Consider the following 26,536-nt stretch of genomic DNA (forward strand, 5'->3'; position numbering starts at 1 on the left):
CTAAGGCTTAAGAGTACACTTAACTTGATCAACATCAGTGATGCTTAAGCACATGCTTAACATTTTCCCTGCAATACCCTTGCAAATTTCCCAGGGTATGAACTTCCCATCGTCTCTGAATGAAGTGAAATCACATTTCCAATTTATTCAGAATGGGTGCAGAAGTTGACTAGAAACAATCGTTATTGCTGGTGACAAAGAACAGGAGAAAGAAATGCAGTAAGGTTTGGAGTCACATGGATGCATTCACAGTGTGACAAAATGTGACACATACGTGACATATCATTACTATGACAACATTGTTTGGAAGATGCGTGTAACCAGCATTTTGTAAGCATATGGTCATACACTGGCCCCTTCCTGTGCTCAAAATTAAAAACAAAACAGAGGGACAGGAGCTAAAGGCATCCAGCCACAGACTGGCCTGTTTGCATTCCTTTCCCCTGATACCAGTTATAATGACTGCACATTCATTTAAATGCTTTGCTTATTGACTTGTTTATTTTATTTGTGTTTAGCATTTTGCTTCTAAAAAAAACCCCCAATAAATAGGTAAAATAGCAAGTGTTGCTTTTGAACACTGGGATGCTGGCGTAAATTCCTACAATAACAGTGAGTTCCCGGCTGCAGGGAGAGTGTGGAAGAGGGGGAACGAGGAATGGAGATATAGTTAAGGAGATTACACTGAGGTCCCGTCTCCTGTGATGTATTGGGACAGGCTAAACATGAAAGCTTCGTGCCCTGGGAAGCCGGGCATCCCTGCTCTCCATGGCTATGAAGAGAGCTCTCTCTCTATATATATAAACACACACACACAGACACACATATAAGAGCTATATATACACAGGAGACTTGCTAGAGAGCAGTAACATTTCAGTCTCAGCTCCCCCATAATGTGTTTGTATCTTGACCGGACCCTGGTCTAGCAAAATCATTTTTCTGGGTCCCCTTTTCAGTAAGAAAAAATGCCAAGTTTCACTGGAAGGGGGAAGGAAGAGTTCTACAAAAGATGAGACACTTCCCGTTCTTATTTTGGGAGAAAACCAAGCCAAAATCACAACCTTGCCACATATTTGTTTCAAGTCAGAATCCACATTCTTCATGGAGGCCAAGTTGGAGATCTTGATGCTTTCTTGCTGATAATCACATCCCAATAGACTTTTATCTGATCAGAGACTTAATTGGGCAATTCCAATAGACTGAATGATTGCATTAGTTTTGCCAAAGGCAGTAAGTAAGTTTAAACGTACGAGCAAACAGAGAAGTAAGAGACCTGCAGGTCTGACGTGGCCTTTGCCATCTGTGGCACTCAGCTGGTACATCCTTAGGGACCCGTTCAGAAATCGGTGTGTCCTATACTGTACTGAGAAGCTGAGCTATTCAGGTAGCAACTCATAAACCAGGGACATGAGTGCACCAGATGAAAAGTACAGGCAAGAGGGTATGGTCCCAGCCAGGCTGTGGGAGAGGAGGTTTTAATCCTCCACCTGAACTTGCGTAAACCATTTTTATTCCTCAGTGCTTCTACACCTAATTCTTGTAACAAAACTTTTCTGTAGCACAAATACTGGGATGGAAAACATGCAAGCAGGTAACAGGTGCTTGTATTTTAAGAGACATGGGATTAAATAAGCACCAATAAACCGCTCTCTTCTCTGCTTCTCCAATGAAGCTGGGGATGACGACCATGAGGTGTTTTTCTTGAGCGAAGAAATGCGTAACTCTAAAAGGCTGGGGAGGAAGAGAGGAACAGTATTTTACCAAAGGACCTGTAGTAGCGGTGTAACAACATAAGCTCTTGAAGAGAGACAAGGAACAAAACTCATTGTAGAAAGACAGAGTAGGTGGTAAAAACCCAACGAAGTTATCTGTCTTTTGAGACTCGGGGGGTGAAGCTGTGGTAGGAAGAGAGAAGGGGGTTGCTCTGCCCAAGAGGTAAAGTTGGGCCTTGTTTCCTCTGTCTGCCTAATTTTTCACTTTTTATTTTTGGATCTTGCAACATTATCCAGCATTAGATGGCACATAACTAGAATAACAGCCGCCGTGCCCTGCTCTGGAGCGTGGAGGGAACACCAGAACCAACCCACAAAGAAGGATGATGAGAGAGGACCTGCAACATTAAAACACGCCTTTCACCTCTGTTTTTCTGAGGAGGATCTAAAAACACCCCTTTAAAAATTTCCAGGAACTAAGATCCCAGAAGCACTCCAGCAGCAGATGAACACCCATGTAATCTTGTCAAAACACTACATCGGGCTATTGCAGAAAAGCCCTGGTCTACAAGAACCCAACACAAGTCCCTCGCAGGCCGGCAAAAGGGCAGCTTCCCCAGCGTAGGCACGCCATGCCTCAGGGCTGTGCCAGCGCGGCCGTGTCACTCAGGAATCACACCTCTCCACAATTGTTGGCCAGGACAGCTTTGCTAGCAGAAGTCTGTAGTGTAGGCACAGCTTAACCCCAAGCCACCTTCAGAAGGCATCAAGATGCCAGCTGAGTTCCCAGCATAAATTACAACCTGTGTTGTAATACAAAATTCAGCCTTTGTGTCCTTCCACACAGAGCTGCTCAGGCCATTGGAGGTGGGGACCATTAGATGCCGTCAAGTAAGAGTCAAGGTGACGATGCCATGAAATAAATGGTTTTATAAAAAGCCTGACAGGACAGTTTTTATTGATACGCAAACTCTAGCTGAGCGCTGTTCTGGGCCCCATCACATCACATTAGTGCAGAAGGACCCAACTACATGAGCATAGCAGTCGCAAGGCGACTTTGTACTCCTTAAGCCAAGGCAAGCACAAGACATAAACAGCATCAGTGGCAAAAATAAGAAATCAACACATCTCAAAAGACGATTACACTCTTTTGAAAAGGCCAAGTTTAGCAGGTCTTGTAGGACAGCTTCATCCCAGACTCAACCAGGAGTCATTTTATTTGGCTGGCTGACCTGTTCCCCCATTTCTACCCATGAACTGTAAGGCTGGTTTTGCCCTTTCTTCCTCTTAATTTTAGGCTTAGATAACTTTTTCCTGAGTCAGAATTTACCATGAACCAAAGCGGCTGCTGGTTGGAGTACCCAGCAATCTAAATGCATGTGAAAATTTAAGCTAACACTTACAAATCCGAAGACACAAGGCAAACACATGTATAGCTAATGAATAGCTGGGTTCTACCAAAAATGCTGGAGACCCACAAGTTCCAACGAACTACTGGTACCCCATTGATCACTTAGATGCCACGACACCTCTTTAAAGGCTAAACTTTAAAGTCTAGCCTTTAGAAACCACTATTCGTAAGTGCGCAATCATTTTTATCTTGACAAGACAGGCAGAAAAGGAAAATCAGTAATGAGTTGCAGCATCGTCTGAAGCACAGTCCAGTCCTCAGTCCGAAACTGCTGAAATCAGGGATCTGCCCAAGAGTGCAAACAGACACGTTTTTTCCTTGGGAATGTAACCCGCAGCTGAGCAGCACGCAGAAGACACATCTGGAATTTCTCTGCTGCCAGCAGCTCTTTTAGTTCACGTTATGACACCAAGAGCTGAATGTTGATATTTCTACAGAGAACCCCTCCCTCTTCCAGTTATTTCATAGGATACAGTAAGTTTGTACTTACTGAAAGTGTTACTTATTGCTGTATTTTCTCACATCATTGATTCTTGATCATTGATGCCTTTGGCAGAGATAAGACACAGTCCCCAAGATTTTGAATTACACTGGTCTTCCCTGTGCTCAGGAACAGAGATTTTGCAACATCCCTCACCTGTGATTCAACCTGTGATTCAACCTTCCTCAGAGAGGAGGAACAGGGTCTGTTTTGGGCAGACTCGTCCTAACTAGCAAGGAGGAAGCAAGGAAAGGGCCCTCAAAACTTAGGTGGAGCTTCCTGTCCTTGCTGGGATGAGGGGACAGATCTTCCACGAGGAAGAGTGCAGCTCTACAGATGGAGACATAAAGGCACCATTGGTAACTAAAAAAATAATGACAATCTGCTCTGCAGCCTCCATTGCCGCTGTCTCTGGAAGAGCTGCACCAGCCAAAGGACAGGGACTCGATTCCTGCATCTACCCATTTTCTAGCTTTTGGAGGAATTGCTTCAATAAAGAGTGACAAGAGTCACTCAAGATCTGGATGGTATTCTTGTAGCAGCAGAGTCACAGAAGTCTTCCCCAGAGACACTTCTGCTAGTTTTGAGGGCAAAGCCAGATGGCATTCAGCACACTGCTGGGATATTCCTAAAGATCAGTGTGACAATGGAGGCCCACCAGGGTCTGCTGTAGTGATACAGGGCACATGACCATGTTCTACCACTAAGTTGTGACTACCACCAGGGTACCAGAGCTGGCTTTTCACCTTGTCTTAGCAGTATGAAATTAAGCTGTTAAGACAGACCCTTAAATACTACTGTGGTGAAGGACAGGGCTTTGAAACTCTACCCTGAATCCAACACAACTTTGCTCCATCAACTAAAAGGAATGGCTCCAGGAGAGAAACCAAGCATGCCTTGTAATTTGATATAATGTGGGATAAAATATTCACACTCTGTAAGAAATAATAATGAGAAAGCTGTACCAGGGAATGCTTCTGATATGGATCTATTTTTCTGCCTGGCTCCACTCCGGCGCTACCCGCAAGCCCAGAAGCTCAAACAGTATTAAAGGCTGGTCATTCCTGACACACCCAGCATCTTCCAAACACACAGGAGCCTTTTTACTCTAAAGGCCAGCTGCATATGGAAAAGATGTTAAACTTTGTACAGACCAGTTCTCACTCCTGGAGTCATACCTGTTCTCTTTAAAGCATATTTCCTTACTTCACCAAAAAAAGCCTCCCACGTGTATTTACACTGGTGTTTGCTCTGCAGATGGCTGTGGGAAAGAAATATAGATTTTAATCTGCCTGGCGCACCACCAGCTGAGCTGCAATTGGGATTTAGTGGACAGACTCTTTATTGCCGGTAGATGTAAGCGACGGGAAGAACACAATTTTATCTCCAAAATCTGGATGGAGGGGAAAAATAGCTTCCCGGCTGCTTCTCGGTACTGGAGGGAGCTACAACAACTGGCACCTTCCCAGGGAAAGCACCACCCCATGCTCCTCTCTGCGATCACGTAGGGTATCTGTTTAGAATGGGACGGGAATGACTTGTAGCAATGGCTTCAGAGGAGGCTTGGTGAGCGTCCCCCTCTTTCACACTAACCAGATTTAATCAAAAGTAACACAGTTTTGGGCAAAACCATTTCCATCCTCTACTGCCTTCCCATTACTCAGCTCCAGGCACATTGTTCAACTTTGGTGCCTCAGTTTCCCCATCTGTTAAACAAGGATAATAAAACCTCCCCTGCAGGTGTCATTTACAACTTGGTGCTCGCAGGACACTGTGCAAAGGAAAGCACTACAGCAACTACAGATCCTAAGCAAAGCAGCCAAAACTCTGCTAAGAAGGCAGAAGACCAGACACTAGACTAGGTTAGTCTGGTTATGAATCTTCTGTGTTACAGCAGGTTGTCTGGAGTAATGGCTCACCAAGGGACCATCTGAGCCGCCGATGCACCAGCGAACCACCAGCCCATTCGACCCCTACAGCCAGACGTGCAGCACAAGCTCAGAAAGCCAAAAAAAAAAAAAAGAGAGAAGCTGCCAGCTTCTTCATATTCATGAGCTCTTTAATAATGCTCAACAAAACTTGGAGGCATGTTCTCTGCTGTTGCTCTTGCCCTTTTGCACAGCGAGCAAGTCATAAATATTTCAGGGGAAGAGTCCAGAAAATTTGCAAGATTGGTCCTAGCCTTTTACAGCATTAATGAGCAGGCCATTAATAGTTAATGAAGCAGCTGCTGGTGATCTCAGAGGTAAAGACAAGACGAGAACAGCAGTGTTTGCCCATTCACTACAATGCCATAATGCAAAGGAACGGCTTGATCCTTTTATCAAATCTTCCCCATCACGGCACGACCCAGGAACTGATCACAGAACCTCCAGTAGAACCGCACCTGACCCCCCTGCCCCACTGCTGTCACCCAGCAGGGACAGAGACCACAGCAAAGGGTCTGAACCGACCATCCTGATGCTCTGGGAACGTCCGTGGGAGGGAAAAGGCCTCAGTGCTGCACCTCACTTCAACACAAGTGCAATGACCTAAACACTTACCCAGGTAGGACCACACAATGCATGTGTGCAGGTGCATGTGTGCACCCTGTAGTTGGACTTATGTAAAAATGCCAATAAAAAGAGTGGGGGTTTGGGCCTTTTAAAGGTCTCAGCTGCTTGTTCAAAGCGGTACCCTGAAAGCCAAATTCACAATACAATTAGGCAGCCAACTTCAAAGAACAGCTCTTGTGATTTCAGCCTCAAATGCAGTGAGGACTCTAGTGAAAAGATATTTTTGCTGTACATACTCTTTCATACCTCTGAACTGGCATGCCCTTGTCTGTACATTTGCAGCCAGGAAAGCACGTCGCCTTTTGGTAACTCCACTTGCCTGGGGCTTTACCGAGGAAAGGCTTTCGACATGGTCTCCCACAGCATTCTCATAGGTATGCTGAGGAAGCGTGGGTTAGATGAATGGACAGTGGGGTGGATTGAAAACTGGTTGAAAGACAGAGCTTAGTGGGTCATGATTAGGGGCACAGAGTCTAGTTGGAGGTCAGTGATAAGTGGTGTTCCCCAGGGGTCAGTACTGGGTCCAGTCCTGTTCAATATATTCATCAGTGACCTGGATGAAGGGATGGAGTGCACCCTCAGCAAGTCTGCTGATGATGCAAAATTGGGAGGGGTGGCTGACACATCAGAAGGCTGTGCTGCCATACAGAGAGACCTGGACAGGCTGGAGAGTTGGGCAGAGAGGAACCTTATGAAATTCAACAAGGGCAAGTGTAGGGTGCTGCACCTGGGGAGGTATAACCCCCTGCACCAGTACAGGTTGGGGGCTGACCTGCTGGAGAGCAGCTCAGCTGAAAGAGACCTGGGAGTCCTGGAGGACAACAGGATGACCATGAGCCAGCAATGTGCCCTTGTGGCCAAGAAGGCCAGTGGCATCCTGGGGTGCATCAAGAAGAATGTGGCCAGCAGGTGGAGGGAGGTCATCCTCCCCCTCTACTCTGCGTTGGTGAGGCCGCACCTGGAGTACTGTGTCCAGTTCTGGGCTCCTCAGTTTAAGGACAGGGAATTGCTGGAGAGGGTGCAGCAGAGAGCTACCAAGATGATTAGGGGACTGGAACACCTCTCTTATGAAGAAAGGCTGAGGGACTTGGGTCTTTTCAGTCTGGAAAAAAGACGACTGAGGGGGGATCTTATCAACACTTATAAATACTTAAAGGGTGGGTGTCAGGAGGATGGGGCCAGGCTCTTTCCAGTGGTGCCCAGTGACAGAACAAGAGGTAATGGACACAAACTTGAACATAGGAAATTCCACCTAAACATGAGGAGGAACTTCTTTCCTTTGAGGGTGGCAGAGCACTGGAACAGGCTGCCCAGAGAGGTGGTGGAGTCTCTGGAGACATTCAAAACCCACCTGGACACGTTCCTGTGCAACCTGCTGTAGGGGAACCTGCTCTGGCAGGGGGTTGGACTAGATGATCTCCAGAGGTCCCTTCCAACCCCTGTGATTCTGTGATTCTGTGAAAGGCACCACAGGGCTGCTGAGAGCTACTCCAGCCCTACAGCCCAGGTAGGGGCAAAATGAAAGGGGGATGGCAAGTAGAATTGGGTAAAAGTTTGGACATTCCTAAACTCCATTTCCTTCTTTTTATCCCTGCTGGTAGCACTGATTTTTAAGGGATTTGTGAGGTTGGTTTCCGGCTGCCTCCACGTTCATGCGTATGTGGGTCTATCAATCCCAGCACATCCCCTAACGACTGTCACACTTGACAGAGGTGAAAATCTTGAAGACAGTAACTTCCTACCGGTCTCATGAAAACAGACACGCTGTGAAGGAGAGGCCCCATCACTGGTGCCATCGAGTGGAGAGGGGTTAGTCTGGCCCTTCTCCCAGTGCATGCAGGAATTCAATCTCGTGAGCGAACGTGCTGGAAAGTGGTTTGCATCGGTCCTGCTGGCCCCAGGAATAATTAGTCTCCTGGATTTCAGCTCACATCACATCTGGCTTGTCACGGATTAAGCTTTTTCTGCTCAACGACTGATAGGGGTCTGCACAAAAAGCAAGGACTGGTATAAGAGAAACTCTCTGAAGACCCCCAGGTGGACAGGGACAGCGCAGACCCATCTTCTTCAACAGCAAGCCCATAAACTGAGTGGGGTTTGGATGCAATCTGAATATCTCCCTTTTATGTAAATGTCCTTAGCACAAAGTGCAAAAGTCTGCACGTCATCTGTTTGGGCTGTAATGCTCAGAGCTGGCAGTCAAGAGCCTTGAATTCACTGGGAATCAGAAAAGGCAAAGAAAAGCTTAATTTCAAAGTTGTAGTCTTAAATTCCACCCTCCAAACCAGAGCTGTCAAGTAGCGCAAGAGTCAAAGGCAACTCCAGCATTGGGCCCTTTGTTAAATAATTAACTACAATTCGCCTAATCTATCTGCATGTACTCACCGAAGAGACAAAAAATTTCTCTGTCAACACCCTACTCTCACCTAAACCGTGGGCTTCTGAACAAGCACCTCCTGGGATGATCGTCTTCTAGTTTTTAACACAACTGGCTTTGCTTGCCTTCACACAAGACTCTGCCTGCCTGCTTTCAGTGCAGATCAAAGGTGATCTTAATAGCTCCTCACTGTATTAAGACCTATAAAATAAGTTTATTATGTTAAATTTCAAGTAATTATTTTATTCTGTAATTTGATTAAAAACTATCAGTTGCCAAACATGCCTTGGAAAAAAAAATTACTACTTGGACTTAATAATAAAGAACACAATTAGCAACGAATGTACAATGTTTCCCTTTAAAAGCCATAGCATATAACATTCCTTCATGCTTTAAATGGGGAGCATCTTAAAGTCATTATAAACCTTGATTTAAAGACTTTACTACCTTGAACTACTTAAATCACATTAAGGATGAAACTTCACATATGAAGAACCCCGCCAAACCGAGATGTGCATTGGGCTGTTCCTCACCCCCACACCATCTATTTTACATAATTTAAGAATGGATATTTTAAAACCGCAGACAAGTAAAAAAAAAGTTTAATGATAAAAAAACCCACCCAACTTCAAATGTTTCTTAATCAGCTTCCTATTAGCTGCCTGCTTCATTTAAAAAAAAGAAGAAAAAAACAAGTAATAAGATTCTTGATACTTTTCCTTCTCCTCTAGCTACAGTGTAAAAGTTTCAGTACCAAGTGTGTGTTAAACTTGCTGTTTTGAACTTTTTGAGCACTTATTTTTTACTGATTTTAAAAGACCGCAAAGGGACAAGGGCCTCACACACTAGCCAAAAATTAATCAAGCTGCAACCCCAACCAAGCCAAGTGGCCACAGCAAAAGGTGAAGAGTGTTTCAAGACGAGTAGGTTGTAAAAGGCCAATAATAAAGGGTGGCAAATCACAGTCTTTCTATGCTGCTATGCAGACCAGCAATCAGGAATTTGAGCGGAAGAAGGGTCTCCTGGCTGATCTATGCCAGAAGTCTGGCACGGGAACTCTTCTGAAGGATGCTACGGCAGCGCCTTAGATGCACAAACCAAACCCAACCTGACGGGAACCTCAGGACACATGGTAGCAGCCTCCACCCAGAGATTCAATAAAAAGGTCAGGATGAGAGTGAGAAGAAAGAAAGAAGAAAGGAAAAAAAAAACTCCATCTACACAGGCGTGAACAAAATACAGGCAGATTAAAAAAATAAAATAACAAAAGCACGTCAGATAAAAACGCGAGCCAGTCTGAGCGGTCCCGTGGGAGCTGCACTAACCACAAGGCACCTCTGTCAGGGAGAGGCAAATACGAAAGGCTGCGTCAAGTCCAAGGCAGCTAACAGAAAAATGCGATCAAATTCCAACCTTGTCTGCAGAAATCAATACAGTGAGGAGGCTCGGGTAAGAATTCAGCTTTCCTGTGCAAATACACCATTTCCAAAATGCAGCAAACTGGACCTCACACCATCGCACACAAAACATCGAAAAAAAAAAAGCTAAAATCTTGGCAGAGACTGAGCGGTAATCCCCATCCCCTCTTGCTGCCCGATACCTTCTGGAAGTAAAGCTGCCCGAAAACAGACGACAATCGTTTGCCATACAGTACCGCATACTGTTTACACCACCACCAATTTTGTGACGCAGCAGTGCTAACATTAAATACCCAAATATCATCCTTGCAAAGCACCTCGCATATTTTTCAGGGGGTGCTTCACATGTAATAGCACATTTCAAAGCGGGTCCCTCCCTCCATCAAGCCACCATAAAAACTTTTTCCCTGCGGATGGAAAGGAGCCTTCCCTGCCTGGCGAGCACCCTGCCGCGGCAGGCTCCCTGCTGGGATGCGGATGTGGACGGAGCCCTCTGAAGCGATGGCAGGGTGGGAACAGGCTTGGGGGGGAAGAAGGGAAGGAAGAGGGTAGAGGGTACCACAAAGCAATCAAAAATGCAAAACATGCTGTCAATAACATACTTCCTCCTAAACTGGGGACAGGGTGCAGATAGGGGTTTGTGGCTTTTTTTTAAAACACATATTTAAGTCCCTTAGAAAGGTGCAGAGAGGTGCAGAGGGCTCAGCAGGGCATTGGGGCCAGCCAACGAAGGGTGTGCGGGTTCCCGGTCACCCACCCGCACCCCAGAAGTGCTGCCTGGAGCTTGCAGACTCCGAGGCTGAAAGCACCCGCTCTCCAGCACTTTGTGGGGAGAACAAGACCATCCACTGCTCGCCAAGAGGCAAGAGCGGAGCAAACAAAAAGGAGTTCCGGTTTCAGGAGATTCACTTTAAATCCACCGACCTGGCTCTCTGATCTGCCGCTGGAGAAGAGACGGGGCTGGAGCTAAGATCATCCCTACGTACGAGCTCTTTTCGGCATAAGTAATATCTTCTGACACTCCTCTCCTGGCTCGGATACTCCCCGAGTGTTCACACGCTCTCCCGGATGATCGCACAGAGGGTAAACACGTAAAAATAAGGTAAAACATGAAAATAAGGTACTTCTAGATAAAGGCTAAGATCTGGGGTAACAGGACAAGCAAAGAGAATTTAAGGCATTTCAAGTATATTTAGGTTTGAAAGCGAAATACTTTAGAGTGCTAACATTTTTTTTCCTGTATCTGATTAACTGTGGATTTTGAAACTTGTGTTTGCCTTGAGCAATATTTCCCAAACCACCTCATCCCCTCGACATAACCGCAAGGCACGCAGACGAGATGCCAGCAGATACGCAGAGGGGCGTCCTGGAAAAACTGTTTTGGCAACAGCAAAATTACAAGGATGCTCTAACTTTAAAGGAAGAGAAGATGCCAGGTTAAAAGCGGTGAAGAAAACAGCACCCTCCAAACACATCGCTCTTCCTCGTCACTCCAACTGCTCTAAAACACACGTGGAGCCTATTCCTTTCTTATGCCAGAGGATCCCAGACAGACAGAGGGAAGTAAAAGCTTCCTAAGGCAGCAGTTTCCTCTGAATTTATTCATCACCATTTGTCCCTGGAAACCTCCTACCCACAGCAGTTGGGCAAAATCCTGCAGGTTCTCAGCGGCCACCAGTCCCTGCACCCAGCAGCCTGGCACGGCCGACTCTGCCGTGCAGCATCCCCAGGCACTTTCCTTGGTTCAAAACCCCCACATGAGGCTTTCTGAGCATCTTACCGCTGCTGGCTTCCCAAAGAAAATTAAATCTAACCCTCAAAACGGCAGCACAGTGGAGCTGGCACCTTCCTGGCAAGATGCTTGTACCTGAGCACAGGCTGGGGAAACTTGTGCCTTAGGTTAAAGCCCAGGTAAAAGGGCTTCTGGCTCTCAGAGCCTGAAAAAAACCCTGGCTGCCCAGTCCCGAGGGACGAGGAGCAAATCCCAAAAATTTGCAGCCACGAGGTCACAACTCCTCCCAGTACCGAGCACTACAGGACAGTAATGGAAAGTGTCATCATAAAAGTGACAGGCTGCAAGAGATGCCATGGGGATGGCAAGGGTGACAAGGAAATAAATGAGTAATAAAGGACTCCAAAACAACCTTTGGCTGAGCAAAAGGAGGGTGCTGGTGCAGTGGTCCCACAGGTGGGAGCAGTGACAGCTGTGTGCACACCCAGCCAGGCCACCCAGCGCTCTCCCCAGGAGGGAGCCAAGCGTTCAAACAACGTCCTTGCCTTTCAGTCACGTGGAAAAAAATAGGTCCGACCCAACGCCGCTTTTCTCAGAAGACCGAGGAGGGGAATCTTTTTGGAAAAATGCAGAAAAAACTCAGCTTCAGGGGGCACCATGATCCTCTGGGATAACCCCATCTCCCACAATTTTCATGGAATCTGTACCGAAGCCCGGAAGACGACAAGCACCAAAGCCTGTAACAGCAGTGTGCTCCCAGCATATCATTTAAATAAATCAGTTTCTGGAGAGACAAAAGACAAGGAAAAACTCCCTGTGGTGCCTGACAGTTTGTGCTTAAGAGGATGCTGAAAAAAAAACCCCACAACAAAACATATTTGCTTTAGAGGTGGGAGGCGGGAAGAGGGGCGGGGAAGGCATCTCCTCAAAAACACTTCAGGCCAGAACCATCAGGACTTTTCTTTTATTTTGTGCGAGAGTGAATCAGCAGCCCAGCAGCAAAGCTCGGAGATGCCGGCGCTGTCTGCTTCGTACCGGCTTCCCCCGGCAGGAGAGGACGGAAAACCTCCCCGCATCGCTTCCCCAGGGCCTCCGTCCTGGCACTCTTGGAAATCCAACAAAACTTCCTACCTCCAACTGTTTACTCTTGGATTTGCTTCTTGCAAATAAGATTTTTAAAAAGAACAAGTATTTTCCCACTTCTGCTATCTGAGTGAAGTGTAACATGAAGTAACTGAAACTAATAAGCATGAAATTAGGTTGAGGGAGATAAAAAAAAAAAATGTCCAAAGCTTGGAGAGTGAGAAAAAGGAACAGGGAAGGGGCACAGAGTTCTTGAGAAATACTGAGATTTTCTTAAACCCCTCTGAGACTGCCTTTAGCAGCAGCTCAGAACCTGCTTTTTAGGGTGCTATTTAAAATAACCCACAAACAACTAGATTCTGTTAAAAAGAAAGGAAACGCATTTCTCCCTAGACAGCTTTGCTCACGGGACTTCTTCCCTCACTCACCAGACTGGACAAGAGGTTAAATAACCCTGAACTTGAGGCTTGCTTAGTTACGGTCACTGACTCAAAACAAGCGAGAAAATCTCTTTCCATTTGGTTATTATTTTTTTTTTTTGGTTTTAAGCTCCAGCAAGTGAAATATGAAGTTTTAACACTTACTAGAGAATCGCGGGAACAACAGAAAATTAACAACAAAAGAAAAGCCAAAATTGACAGGTAATTTGAGGTTGCAAGTTTAAAAATATATTTAGTATTTAAGAGGGGACATAAGGTCAGGACAGGAAGAATGGGAAAAAAAGAGAGAAGGAAAACTAAGATTTCAGGCCTGTGACGGAGCACGGAAACCAGCGCGAGAAGTTCCCATTCCGCCCCTCTCACTGCTCACACAAAGTTCATCGTCCCCTGCATTGGTGCCAGCTGGGACCACGCTGTAAATCACATTGCCAAACTGCTGCAAGTAAAAAACAATACGTATCTATATCTATATCTATATCTATATCTAATCTATATCTATATCTATATCCTATATCTATCTCACTTAAGAAAGGAGGGAGTGAAGCAAGGGTTGCTTCTCACCAAGATTGTTTCTGTGCAAACCCACAGCTAAGAGGACCGTAACACAAGGGAAATAATTTTGTTTTTCAGCTTTGCCACATTTTTCCAGGACAGAAGATGAATTTCAGGCTGTGGAGGAGTCTCCCAAGTGAACTAAACTATGCCGTGGTCAGACAACACCGGTCTGGAGGAAACTCCCGTGACGTGCACAGAGTCCCTTGTGTTTGGGCCAGGATGCGCCCGCTCCTGTGGCCTGGAGCCTCCAACGCCTGCTCCTGCTGGGAGGACTGGGCTTAACTCGGGCTTAACTCAAGCAGCAAAAAGGTTTCCCAAAGAGGAGCGTTGCTGTGCAGACAGCAAGGGATGAACAAGCACACGGCAGCAGACAGCTCTGCATGGGAACGTCTTATGTCAGGTCCGTACCACAAACGCTTTCCAGGTGGCTGTATCAGCCCAGGGCAGGACATGTCACCGATGTCGCTGTGCTGGCAAAACCCAGGAGCAGAAAGGCTGTTACACCAGCCAAGGGGTGATTTTTGCTGATGCCGCTTATCAAACTCATCGCGTGGGGTTAGGAGGATAAACCCACGACCAGCAAATTCACCCGAGGAGCAAGTTCTTGGTGTGTTCGTGGGATGCTCACCCCACCAAAGCACTCACACACTCCTAGGCTCTGGGAGTGTAATGAGATATCAAGTAGCCTGAAATGTATGCGTACTTGCTTTTTGCCAAGGCCTGCAGTGACCGGACAAGGGGCAATGGTTTTAAACTGAAAGAGGGTAGGTTTAAATTGGACATAAGGAAGAAATTCTTTATGATGAGGGTGGTGAGGCACTGGAACAGGTTGCCCAGAGAAGCTGTGGGTGCCTCATCACTGGCAGTGTTCAAGGTCAGGCTGGATGGGGCTCTGAGCAACATAACCTAGCGCTAGATGTCCCAGGTCATGGCAGGAGGTTTGGACTAGATGATCTTTAAAGGTCCCTTTCAACCTGAACCATTCTATGGTTCTATGATCCTACGGATGCTGGGGCTGCCCTTCGAGGTGCACAGCCAGTGGGCTTCCCCCCGGCTGCCAGATGAAGGGCCGCAAGAGAGAGAGGAGACCCGCATCACTTCAGAGCTTGTCAACGGTGTAGATGGCAACTGACGGGGGCTCAGGGGGCGTGTGGAAATCTGCCAATTGCTCCCAAAATATCTGCAAAAGTCAATTTGAGAGATAAGCCAGTGGTGAGCAGGCTTGGCTTTGCTAGATCAGGTCCCCGCTGGAAAAGTCTGCCCAGGGGCCACAGCCTGGAGAAGATATAAACTGTAGATGTAGCCGGGGCGGCTCGCTGCCGGAGAGACATTGAATTCCTCTCATGCACCCTGCTTTCACCACCCAGCATGTACCCCGTGCACCGGGACGACTCGCAAAAGGTTGTCAAAACTCGCTGAAATCACGCCCCCCCCCACCCCCCCCAAAACCGCTCCCAACGTGCGATTTCTAACCACGCAGGCGTTACAGATCACCTTCCTCCCCATTTGCTTCCCAACCCTTCCTCCCTCCTCCGTCAGCCCTCCAGATGGCCAACTCTCCCCTCTGCCAAGCACCGACATAAGTCTTCCCACCACCAGCCCTGCTCGGGGCATCGCAAATTCACGGGGATGTGGCACCATAACCCACGTCCTCAGGACCAGAATAAAGCCCCACAGGAGGACCTTTTTTTAAGTCACCAATGCCAAATCCTCCTCTGCTTGCCTGTGCCGTTCTCCCTCCGCTCACTAACAAAACACAGACTTTTAAAGGTTTTTCAATGCTAAATACAAAAAATCATTTCACACGTCTCCCTGAAAAACCCTGTATCCCTCAATTTGACCGGATCTCCCAGTCGCACCAGCAGACTCACAACACTGGCCGTTCTATGTAAACTCGTTTTACAGAAAACTCAGTTTTTTCACTTTAGAAACAGGTTTTGGGTCTCAGGGTCCTGAGGAAAGCTTGCCAAGTGCATTGTCTTATATCCAAACCCGCAGCGTTTCTTGAAACAACCCCGTGTGCATCTTTTTTTTAAAACAAAACAATCAGTCCAACAAACCCCCCTGCCTCGCAAAGGCATGGCTGTTTGGGGGGGGGGGGGCGCTGTGTTGGTGGTTTCTGAACTGCCTGCGGACGGCAAGCCTGGAAGTGAGCTCTCTTCCCTTCCTCTTCCCAAGGGCCCGATTCACTTCATCCCCATTTCGCTACACCTTCGCAAGCCAAACTCTCAAATACCACCCTGTATGAAAAGTATTTGTAACATTCTGGAAATCAACAGTTTTTTGCAGATAAAACCCAAACTTATTGCTACCCTGGGACTGAACCGTATCATGGCACCCAGTAAACTTCAGACCTACCTATTTTTGAAGGGTTGAGAAAATAAACTAACACCACAAATGTTAGTTCCAGCTGAAGTGACATGTGTAAACACAACTTGACAGCAATTACTTTAAATGGCTTTAAGTTAAAGCCTTTAATAGATTATCATAATGCCTACTTCCGTTTATTACTTATTTTCAATATGAACAAATACTGTCATGCGGATGTTACCACCTTCAGTTTGCAGTAACTTTTAGGGAAAGAACACACTTGCTGAATTATCCGCACGCTTCAAACAAAGTCAAAACTACAACTCCACACCAAAAGCAAACGCAGCTTTGCTGCAACCTCACTGCCACGCTAAAATCTCCAGGAATTCAGTTGTGATGCTGTTCATTTCTAAACAAATCCTAACCAAAATACTATTTTGATTTATTTTCGGTGGATGTTTTCATTCCTTAAGTTAAGTGGACATGCAGGAAAATAATTCAGATGTAGGCCAAAACACCCTAACCAAAAATAGGCTCCAAATAGTATCTCTGAGGATCATCCTAGTTAAACCAAAGCTAAAAGGAACAAAACCTGAAGATGTCGCACATGCAGATACAGTGATGTCATGCCTGGCATTAAAATCTTCATCTTGTACGAGGATGAGCAAAACCTGCTGTGTTCTCAGTCCAGCCTGCAGCGGTTTGAAACTGGTTTGAAAATGTAAAAAGAAGCAAATAACTTTTCTATATTTAATGTTAGCTTTTTTTTTTTTTTTTTTACTTTTAATAAAAACCCAATAAAACGCCACCCCTAACAAAAAAAGAACCAAAACGTCAGGCTGACAACTTGGGCTGTCTCATACAACGGATCACTGATTTTACAGGAATTATAACTAGGGTCAAAAGGGGGGAAAAAAAAGTATTACTTTGAGAGAAAGCAGCCGATGGCAGAGATGTCCTGTGGGACGTAACTCTGACAGGAGAATTTTTGGGGTGGTCAGGCAGGAAAAACCTCATTTTGGGAAGGTGAGTAATCGCACGGGCTTTGGGTTGGTAACTGAGCTACGCACATCTATAAGTGCTTTCCGGCACCGAGTTCATCACCGGCACAAGGAGAGAGAACCAACGCGGGACAACTCTTGGCCGTTCATTTCTGCAGATACGCAGCAGAAACCCGCACACGGGTGCAGAGGTAAAATAAGGACTGGCCAACAACTTTAAAAATGCATGGGCTTTTTAGCATTTATACTCTCCCCCACTGCTGGCCAGTACCTTGCTTTCCCTGACCCGGAGATCAATTTGCAATTCTGGGTTTCAAAGAGCTGCTGAGTTCATACAACAGACTGAAGCCACATCTACATTAGAAAGGCTTCACCGGGACAGGAATATATTACACTGGCAAAGCACTTCTGTCACAGATACCTCTAAAACAACAAAATTATTCCTCTACTGGTCTAACAAAACACGGCAGCACACAAGCCGTGTTATTTCACATGGCATTTCCCAGGAAGTTTACATGCGAGGTGTTTCTGCCAGAGACTTCGGACCCCTGTGCCAGTCACACCTGCGCCTGCACGACTACCCCAGCCCCGGCCGGGAGGGACAAACCCCGAACAAAGTTTGATCTGTAGCTTTTTTAAAAACAAAGACAACTCACTGACCAACCACACGTGGGTTACTTGTAGGTGAGCTGGATGACGAAGCAGAGAGCGGCAATGATTTATCATCATTTGCTGTAGAAGAATTACATTGAGGCATCTGACATTTTAGTTCTCAGCCCCAATCTGAAAAGGGTTTTTCTGGGGGGGATGTCTGTCACTGCTCCACTAAAGGACATGCTAAAATCCCTTCCTGGACTGGGATCTTGACACCTGTGGGACAAAAAAAACCCAACCAGGAAAGACCAGTTTTGCCAAGCTGACAGCCTTACGCTGTGACCCCAGCACTGCTGAGGGAGATCCCCGGTGCTGCCGGGGGTGCAGCGTCACAAGGCACCGCAGGCTCCGTCACCCTGTCCTGCTGCTCCCCACGCTGCCACCTCGGGACCCGGCTGGCAGGAGGTGCTGATGCCCAGCAATCCTCGGCATCCTCTCACCTTCCCACCCAGCCAGCGTCCTCCTCTTCCCTCCCATTCCTACCTCTTCAGATGCTTTTCCCCCTTCTGCTCTCCACCTTCAGATACAAAACTTTTGCTGAGTTCTCCTGCATGGCAGGGCCCTTGCAGCCTCCCGGGGTTTAAGAGGAGCACCTGCCCCGAGAGGATGGGGAGCCTCCATCGGAGAGGTTCCCTGGGGATCCCGAGGGAACTACCGGGGCCGTGTCCCCTCACCAGGCTCACTCCCTAAGGAAGGATTCCCAGGCGCAAAGTGAACAAAAGGGCTCAGGAAAGAGGCGGGCAGAGGGATCCCCCAAAGTCAGGCAGGCACATCCCAACTCCACTTCCAAGTTTTATTCCTAGCAAAAAGGGGGAAAAAAAATCTGTGGTGAGAGAGAAGGGGAAAAAAACCCACGACAGCTCTGTGATGGCTTTGGAAACCCGCTAAAACAAAAGGGAAAGTCACCTCTCCTTAAAAAAAAAAAAGTGGGTGAAACGTGCCAAAGGCCGAATTTCCCCAAATCTCCCCATCCCGGGAAAAATTAAATGCCAGAGGAAAGGCAGCGACTTTGGCAAAGGCTGGAGGAGGGATGGAGCGGGGCTCCCGGGCTGCCCCGCCGCGCTCGGCGGGTACCGGCAGCGGCGGGGCGGGAGGGGGCGAGCCCCGGGGGAGCAGACGGGGGCGGGGGGGAGAGGGGGGTGAAGAGCTAAAAAAAAAAAAATTTTGATAAAAAATTAAATCCGAAGAACCGCTGCCAAGTCCGGCCGCGGAGCCACGCGTGGCGGCGGCGGTGCCCGGGGCCCCTCCTGCGCCCGCAGCACCCCCGGGGCGGCTTCTGTCCCCCCCCCGCCCCGTCCTTCCCCCTCCCGGGAAGCCAGCGGCTGCTTTTTAAAGACCGCACTGACAAAATCGCCCTGCTCGCCTCTACGTAACGCCCTGTCGAAAGCGGACGCCATATTTTGTGTTGCTGATGTCGACATAGACAAACGTAGACATGTTTTTTCCTGCCCCCCCCACCCCCCTCCGCCTGCCTTCCCCCCCTTCACCCAAACTTGCGGTCGGGAGGCGGCGGGGAGCGGGGAGGAGGACGGGGGGCACGCAGGCTGCGTGGCAAAAATTATATCTAAAAAAAATAATTAAGAGCTCACCCCGAATAACCCTCCCGGCTCACACCCCCCCCGCCGGTCTCTTCCCCCCCCCCCAACCCCCTCCCTTTTCTCCCGGCCCCCGCCGGAATCCCGGGAACCGGACAGTTTTTTGCGGCAGGAAAAGTTGGGTGCGAGCGGCCGGGGCAGCGCCGGCGAGTGCATGTGTGCGGGAAGAAAGGGGGGGGGGGGGGGGCGGTGCGGAGGGGTGCGCAGCGCCGCGCAGCTCCGCGCCCGCCGGGGGTGAGGTGGGGTGCCGGGGGGGGGTGATATGGGGGGGGGGGGGAGGGAAGCCCCGCCTGGGAAGTTTCCTACCTGCGCCCAGGGCGGCGGCACCGACTGTCCCGCTGCGGAGCGGCACCGAGGGCTCCGCGCACCGCTCCGCGCCGCTCCGCGCGCCGCCGCGGCAGCCCGCGGCCGCGGGACCCCGCGCAACGGACACCCCCCCCCCCGCCCCCCCTCCCCCCCCCCAACCCCCGCCCCCGCCCGCGCCCGTCCGCGGGGAAACACGCGCGCACCGCCACGCGCGCACGCACGCACACGCCGCGGTGCAAAAAATAAAATGGGGAGGGGAAAAAAAAAAGGAAAAAAAAAAAAGAAAAGGAAAAAAAAATGGGGAAAAAAAAAAAAGAGCCCTCGATCGGTGGGGATCTACGCCAAAACCCACATGATCTCTGACGTCAGCGTGCGTATTTGCATACGATACCACCGCCGGCGCGGCCGCCGGGGTCCCTCGGCGCGGCGGAAAGTTGGGAGTGGGGCCGTGCCCCCCCCCATCCCGCCCGGCCCCCGCCGCTCCTCCTCCGGCTCAGCCCCGCGGATCTTCCACGCATCCCCCCCCCGCGCCCCGAGCTGTCCACGCGTGGGCTCCGCCGTGTGGTGTCACCGCCGGCCCCTCCGCCCGTCCCCGCCGCGCCCCCCGTCCCGCTCCGCGGCAGGAACGGCGCGGAACCCCCGATCCCCCGGGCGGAGCCGGGGCTCGCCCCCCGCTCTCCCCCCGGGGGAAAGATGGACCCTCGGTTCAGGGGCTGGGGGTGGGGACCCCTCAGTCCAGGACCCCGTGGGCTGGACGTCCCCGCGTGGGGATGGCAGCGGGTGGTTGTAGAACGTGGGGACGGGACCCCCGCCTTAGCATCGCGGGGATGGGCCCCCCGGTATAGGGACGGCGGGGTTAGATCCCCGCTGCAAGGACGGAGTGGGGGCTGGACCCCCGCTGTAGCGGCGGCGGTGGGATGATGAGGGGCTGGATGAAGTTCCCTGAGGCTGCCCCCCCCCCCCACCCCCCGAAGCGGGGCAGGTTACCTGGGGAGGTGGGAGGCATTTCTTCATCCTTGGCTTGGGATGGAGGTTTTTTCCAAGCCACCCCAGCTCGGGTGGGCTTCAGGCGGCGGTTGGTTGTTGCTTTGAAGAAGGTGGTGTGTATTTCCCAGGGATGCTGCAATCTCCTCTCCTCCGCTGCACCGCAGGAATCCTTTCCCCCACTTAAAACTGTCGTTGAACTCTTGTGCCTCTTTGCCTTTCTTCCAAAGAGATGTAGACAGATAGGACCCAGGCTATTTTCTGTTTACTTCAATGAGATAATTAAAAGAAATAATTTACCGATTGTATCTTGCTACCAGATAGCAGATCTTCCAACAAGTCCAACAAGGCTAATAGGACTTACGAGTAGCATAATCTCTCGGTGACTTCAGGGGTGTGCTATCTACGATGCGGTATCTTTGATTAGATGGCATTAAATCGATATTTTAATTGTATACTTAAAGCTCCAGGGGCTTTGAATCTCCCCTCGCTTCGGCCGGCCCCCTGCCCCGTGTCACCGGCGTTGCGGCACGGCGAGCCGGAGCCGGGCTGCAGCCCTTAACCCCCCTCAACAAGTTCGGTGGGCAGCGTTTTCATTCCCCTTCCCCGTGCAGGTTTGGGACCGGCTTGTGTGAGAGTGTCAGAAGAGGAGCTCGAAGTTATTGCAACTGAATAATCGCGGAAGAACGTAAATATGTCAAAGCAGTGTCAAGAGATTTCTTTGCAGGGATACCCTTATCTGAGTAGGCGTGTTTTTGACTGCCTGATTGAGTACAGTCTCTGCAAGTATTTGATAACAGAATGGATTCTTTCCTCTCTGCCACCAGCTTCGAGATTTGTGCTAACTTTTCCTCTTCTTTCTGGATTTCAGCTGTTAGGAAGGGGCAGGCGTGGGCATCCTCTCCGTGATCGCTGGAGACACGGAAGGTGACCATTAGAGCTTGCTGATGCTCATTGAACTTTGGTTTTCCTTCCTAGCGTTTTGTTTTCTTTTGTTTTTAATGGAAATTCCTCTTTCTGATAAATACTACTGAACATATAGTTTGTTTAACTCTTCAGTAGCTGATCAGCCCTGTAAATGTTTCTGAGTTTTGAACGCCTGGGGAAAAAAAAATAAAAAAAAGAGCTATTTCTATTTTAGGGGGCAAAAATATTTCCCCCCAGGATATACTTTTTCTTTTCCTACTGTCTTAAATTCCTTTTCTATGATTCGGAAAAAAAAGAAAAGCCAAAGTGTTTTAATAAGACTTCTATGCTTCTGGATATAAAATATTCTTGAAAGGGCAGATCAATGGAAAAGCAGGTGAAAAAATCGTCTGCTTGCTCTTGTCCTAATTAACACTTACTTTAAGGCCTCTTTAACGTTTTTTGCCTTGCCAAATGCAAAAGGCTCTTTGATTGATTGGGTGATGCGGCGGCGGCTAATTCTGCCTTTCAAGTGCAAAAAAGGGCCGTCAACGGGAGCCGGGTCCGGGGTTTCAGACTTTAAACCCGGGTTGTAACAAAGAGAATTCTAACCTCAGGTCAGAGCGGTGCCCGCACCGAGTAAGGCCCCCAGTGAGGCTCATCTGCCTTCCCCAAAACCCTGGATGATGTCACACAAATTAGAAGCTGAGGGGTCGTTAAAAATGGGGCATAATTCACTGTATTTAAGGGGAGGAGGGTGTGGGTTTAAAACTGTAGCAGCTGCTATTGCCGTCCTAAAAGAACAAACTAGGGACAACTTTCTGAGCACTGTGTGTTCAATGTTACGCCAGAGAAACTGCTCAGACCACGTAGGTACGTCTAAGGATACCCGCTTGCGTGTGACTTTGCATTTTCCCACATCAAAGTGCAAAATATAGTGCACGGCGATCTGTTTTGTGGATGTTTTTCAACTTGGTCATCGAATTCTTCCTCTGAAGCTTGAGCAGTGGGACCGGCAGGCTGTGTGGCTTCTCCGCCCAGATGCTGTCTTTTAGGAAACTTGTGGTTAGTCAGTTAGCTCCGATTCTGTCAAATTTAATTGAAGTTAACTGAAGGGATCAAAAGTTTACTGAGGGATGGGAGAGCAGTGTTTATGATTAGAGTTTATAATTACAAAAGCCTTGATTCCTTGGGAAATCAGGCAAAAAAGAAAAAAAAAAAAGAAGTAGCAGTGATGAATGCAATATGAATACTCGCGCTAGCTCTCGGTATGTAACTCATTGATAGAAACCTAACATTGGAATGATGCAGTGTAACACAACAAAATGGAAACGACTTTTACAGAAGATGCAAAAAGGAGATTTGCAATTTTAAATTTCTTTTGAATAAGGCCTCTCTTTTCAATTAATAACACAATGGAAGCCGCACTGGTTACAAAGTACATGTGTGCCCAATTTCCCAGGAAAGTGAGGGCAGAGCACTTGTGTGCTTTAAATCTAGTGCCATCTCCACTTCCTCTGTGCACTTTCTCTAGATTTAAAGTGACATCTGCTCCATAAAGCCCTCAGATGAAGTTGCAAGCTCGCCTGTGAAATAATACCTTGGTCAGAGATAATGAACTGTGTACTGATATGTATATATATATTTTTTACGGTGAGGAGATGAGCCTCTGACATATGTATTGTCACATACATTTCAGTCTTTTTTAGTTTAATGGTTTTTTTCTGACTGTTTAATCCTGTGAAATTGCAGGCTGAGTCAGCATTACAGATCTAATTCCCTCTCTTCGAGGTGCAGCTCCGAATTTCGCTCTGAAGCGAGTGTGTAAATATCCTCGAAGGGAATGTGCATCATTTACGAGCCAAAACAGAGGCATGTAAATAAAAGAGAGTCGTTTTCTGTTGAGTGTGTGGCTACGTGTTGCTCACTTTTATGTTGGCCTGACACTGTGAGATCAAGCGGAGCTTTGCCTACAGGGTGCAGCAGCAAATGGGTGGGCTGGGGGCTCCAGGACGTGTTGGCTCCTCCCAGGCGAGGTGAAGCAGCCCTGGGTTGGCGGGCCAAGCTGCCGCCTTAGACCTGGATTTGGGAAGAGCCAGGCTCAGCTTCAATTGCTCATTTTACACCTTGCTCCATTTCCACCCCGTTCTTCTTACCACGCACAGGTACGGCGATTCCCTGGCTCCCACTTGGTCTGTTTGGTGATAGCCCAATAGTGGAGTTAGGCTTTCTGTGCCGTCAGCAGTAGAAATTAAGGTAAAATCAATTCAGAAAGAAGTCAGCAGATAAATGCTGTTACTTTTCCCTCCTCCCTCTTGGGGAGATCTCGATCCCTGTGCTGAGGGCAGGAAGCGGTGCTTGGCTGGGGTCAGCGCATGTTGTGCAGACCAGTGGCCGAGAAACAAAGCTCTTCAGCGTCGTGTGTTTGTCACTCTCTCCCCAACGTGGGTGGTTTAGTTTCTATCACCCCAGCAAAACAACTCCCCAGATCAAGCTTTCCCCTTTGCTAAAATGCTTTGTCGATGCCATCAGTGCTCTCAATCGCCGGGGTGTGCAAACGCAAGCTGAGGTAGTGAGCACCGATCAGATGCGCTGTCTGCAAAATGAGATGTTAATATAAATGCACAGAAGAGCAAAGCAATATCAAGGTCTGATCCAATTATAAGGGCTGACCTTATGATTTGTAGTGCCCTTAAGCCGGGGGAAGCTGTCAGAAGGCAAGATGCCTCCCCTTCAGGACGCAGGGCTGACGGGGAAGATTAGTTGCTAAGCCTGGATGGAGAGAATCCCCTGAACGCAACCTCCCTAAGCATTTGCACTCATCGCCTGAGCTTAAGATGGGTCCTGGCAAGAGGCACGCAGGCATCTGTCTTTTCCTGTTTCAAAAACTCCAGGAGAGCTGATCACTTATCACGGGAACCATCTGGCTTATTCTTAGAGAGATCAACAGTTAGTCACTGAACGAACGAGGAGCATGCTGCATTGAAGTCTGCTCTCCCCATTAAATATGAGGACTCAGCCCAAGGTCCCTGAAACACCGTGTGCGTTGCCCGCTGCAGCTGGAGGGGAGAGAGATTTAATTCTGCCTTGAGGTTGCTGAGCTGCTGCGGTGTGGAAGAGAGCTGCTGCGGCAAGCTGGGGGATGCCAGCCTCTCTGCCACGAGCTGTGGTGGCCACGGGGACCTGAGGCTCTGCTTCCTCAAGGTCACCTCTGCCAGGGACGGAGAAGCCTGAGGGGTAGCAGGGCTGCACCGTGGCTATCTGGAAAGCTTGACGCCATCTGCTCTGCCTCTGTTGCTTGCTGTTGATCTCAGTTCCCAAACGCAGGGGCAATAGGTGGGACTGGGTTATCGCTCCGCCATGAGGATGCTGAGGATGCAGGGCAAGGCCAGCGTAGGATGCTGTGTGGGTCAGTGCTGTTGCGCTGTGAGAATTAGGGGGGCCACGGGGTTGTACTCTCATCTCAAAGGGGTAACACTTCGAGATGCGAGGGCAAACACACCAGTGTGACTCTGGGCTCCTCACGTGCTGTATTAAAAAGGGCCATAGAAGTACCTAAACCAGCTCCTTGCTAAAAACTTCTGAAGCCAGGACACTCCACCTGCCCTTCCATTGGGCTTTTCATGTTTTAATAAAGGCTGTGGCCACCTCCGCCTGCCCTCTGCCATTCCCACCAGGCCCTTGCGAAGGGCGGCTGGCCGGGCGCCAGCGTGCTTTGAAATGCACTGGTGCGCGGGGGGGCCTTCGCTCACCCACCGCTGCTCTGGGCCTCCTGCAGCCGGGCAGGCTCCAGGCTTTTTTGGACCCACCAGTTGACCCCAAGAGCTGGGTGAACTCGGAGCAGCAGCTCGGCCATCCCCCCCTGCAGACGGCCTGCAGGTCCCACGTGAATCCCGCAGCCTTCACTGAGAGTGGCGGTTTGGGGATTTTTCTTTTCTTTTTAATGTCTTTTTCTATTGCTCTTGCTAATTACTAAAGCAATTTTTAAAATTTAAATGAGGGCTTCCTCCCTCACAGCCCATCTGCTGTGAAATCATAGCGCACATCCTTTGTGACAGTTCAAGCATCGCCATGGCAACGTGCTGTGATGTGATCAACCCTGAGTTATGACCTCACTGCGGGACCAGGCAGGCCAGGCTGCTTTGGCAGGAGAAATAAAAAAGCAGCTTCTCTATTAACAAAAGTGGGATTTCTGCTACAAGCCAATGGGATTTGTCCTGGAGCAGACGGACTAAAGCCCTCCCCAGAGCTTTTTACAGGACTTCAGTGCTAGGGCTGGGGGAGGGCATCCACTTGAGAAATCACGTATTTCTCTCCTTAGAGGAAGTTGCTTTCTTTGAGAAATCTTTTCCACCAATTTATGGTATTACTTCAGTAGAAATCCTTGGAATTTTTAAGACTTTTCTTTTCTTTTTTTTCCCCCCTGTGCATCCAAAGACTGAAAGTGCCGGAGACCAAACTCTCTGTTTCCTGTTTGGAGGCAGGTGCTGCATGGCCGGTGGCAATGCATACTTCACCTAGGCTCCCCCGTGGCTTTGCCCGGACCCCATCTAGAAGATAACAGGGCTGGGGGTGAGTGGTTTGGCTTTTCGAGGCATTCATCTCTCACCTCCCCGCTGAGCCTGGCGTGAAGGGTGACAACTGTCGCAAGCCTTTGCGGACAACTGGAGCGGATTAGTGACCAAAGAGCGCCCAGCAGGTGTCATACCCAGTGTTATCCATTTCCAATTAACCAAAGACCTGGTTCAGAGCCCCTGGTTCAAAGTAAGGGATTTTTTTCTTACCTTTTTTTTTTTTTTTGTGATTCCTGTGGATTTTGGACCAGATTTTAACCATCAAACTGAGCCTGCTCTTCTAGGAAGCTATTTGCACATGTAACTAATTCACTGAGACAGCTTGTATATTTATCTGTACTTTAGTATGTATTTCAGAATGTGCCTTTATCTGTCCCTTAGATTAGAATATAGCATCTTTAGACTGCTGGTGCAAACAAAATTGATGGGGATATTTGGCAGT

At 48.7% G+C, this 26,536-nt stretch overlaps 1 protein-coding gene across 6 annotated transcripts in view; it reads right to left on the bottom strand.

Annotated features, from left to right (window-relative positions):
* The window catches only part of ZHX2 (zinc fingers and homeoboxes 2), a 76,472-nt gene extending 56,471 nt beyond the window's left edge, over positions 1-20,001 (bottom strand). For 2 of the 6 annotated variants that reach the window (XM_054191626.1, XM_054191629.1), the window contains exon 1: positions 19,631-19,752. The gene's annotated coding sequence lies outside the window, so the exon portion shown is untranslated. Of the gene's footprint in view, positions 1-19,630; positions 19,753-19,982 lie in introns of those variants that run through there. The other 4 variants (XM_054191628.1, XM_054191631.1, XM_054191630.1 and 1 more) reach the window with 3 other exon arrangements.
* Between the last annotated feature and the right edge of the window lie 6,535 nt (positions 20,002-26,536).

The sequence above is a fragment of the Rissa tridactyla genome, chromosome 2 (genome assembly GCF_028500815.1).
Source record: "Rissa tridactyla isolate bRisTri1 chromosome 2, bRisTri1.patW.cur.20221130, whole genome shotgun sequence".
Taxonomy (NCBI): domain Eukaryota; kingdom Metazoa; phylum Chordata; class Aves; order Charadriiformes; family Laridae; genus Rissa; species Rissa tridactyla.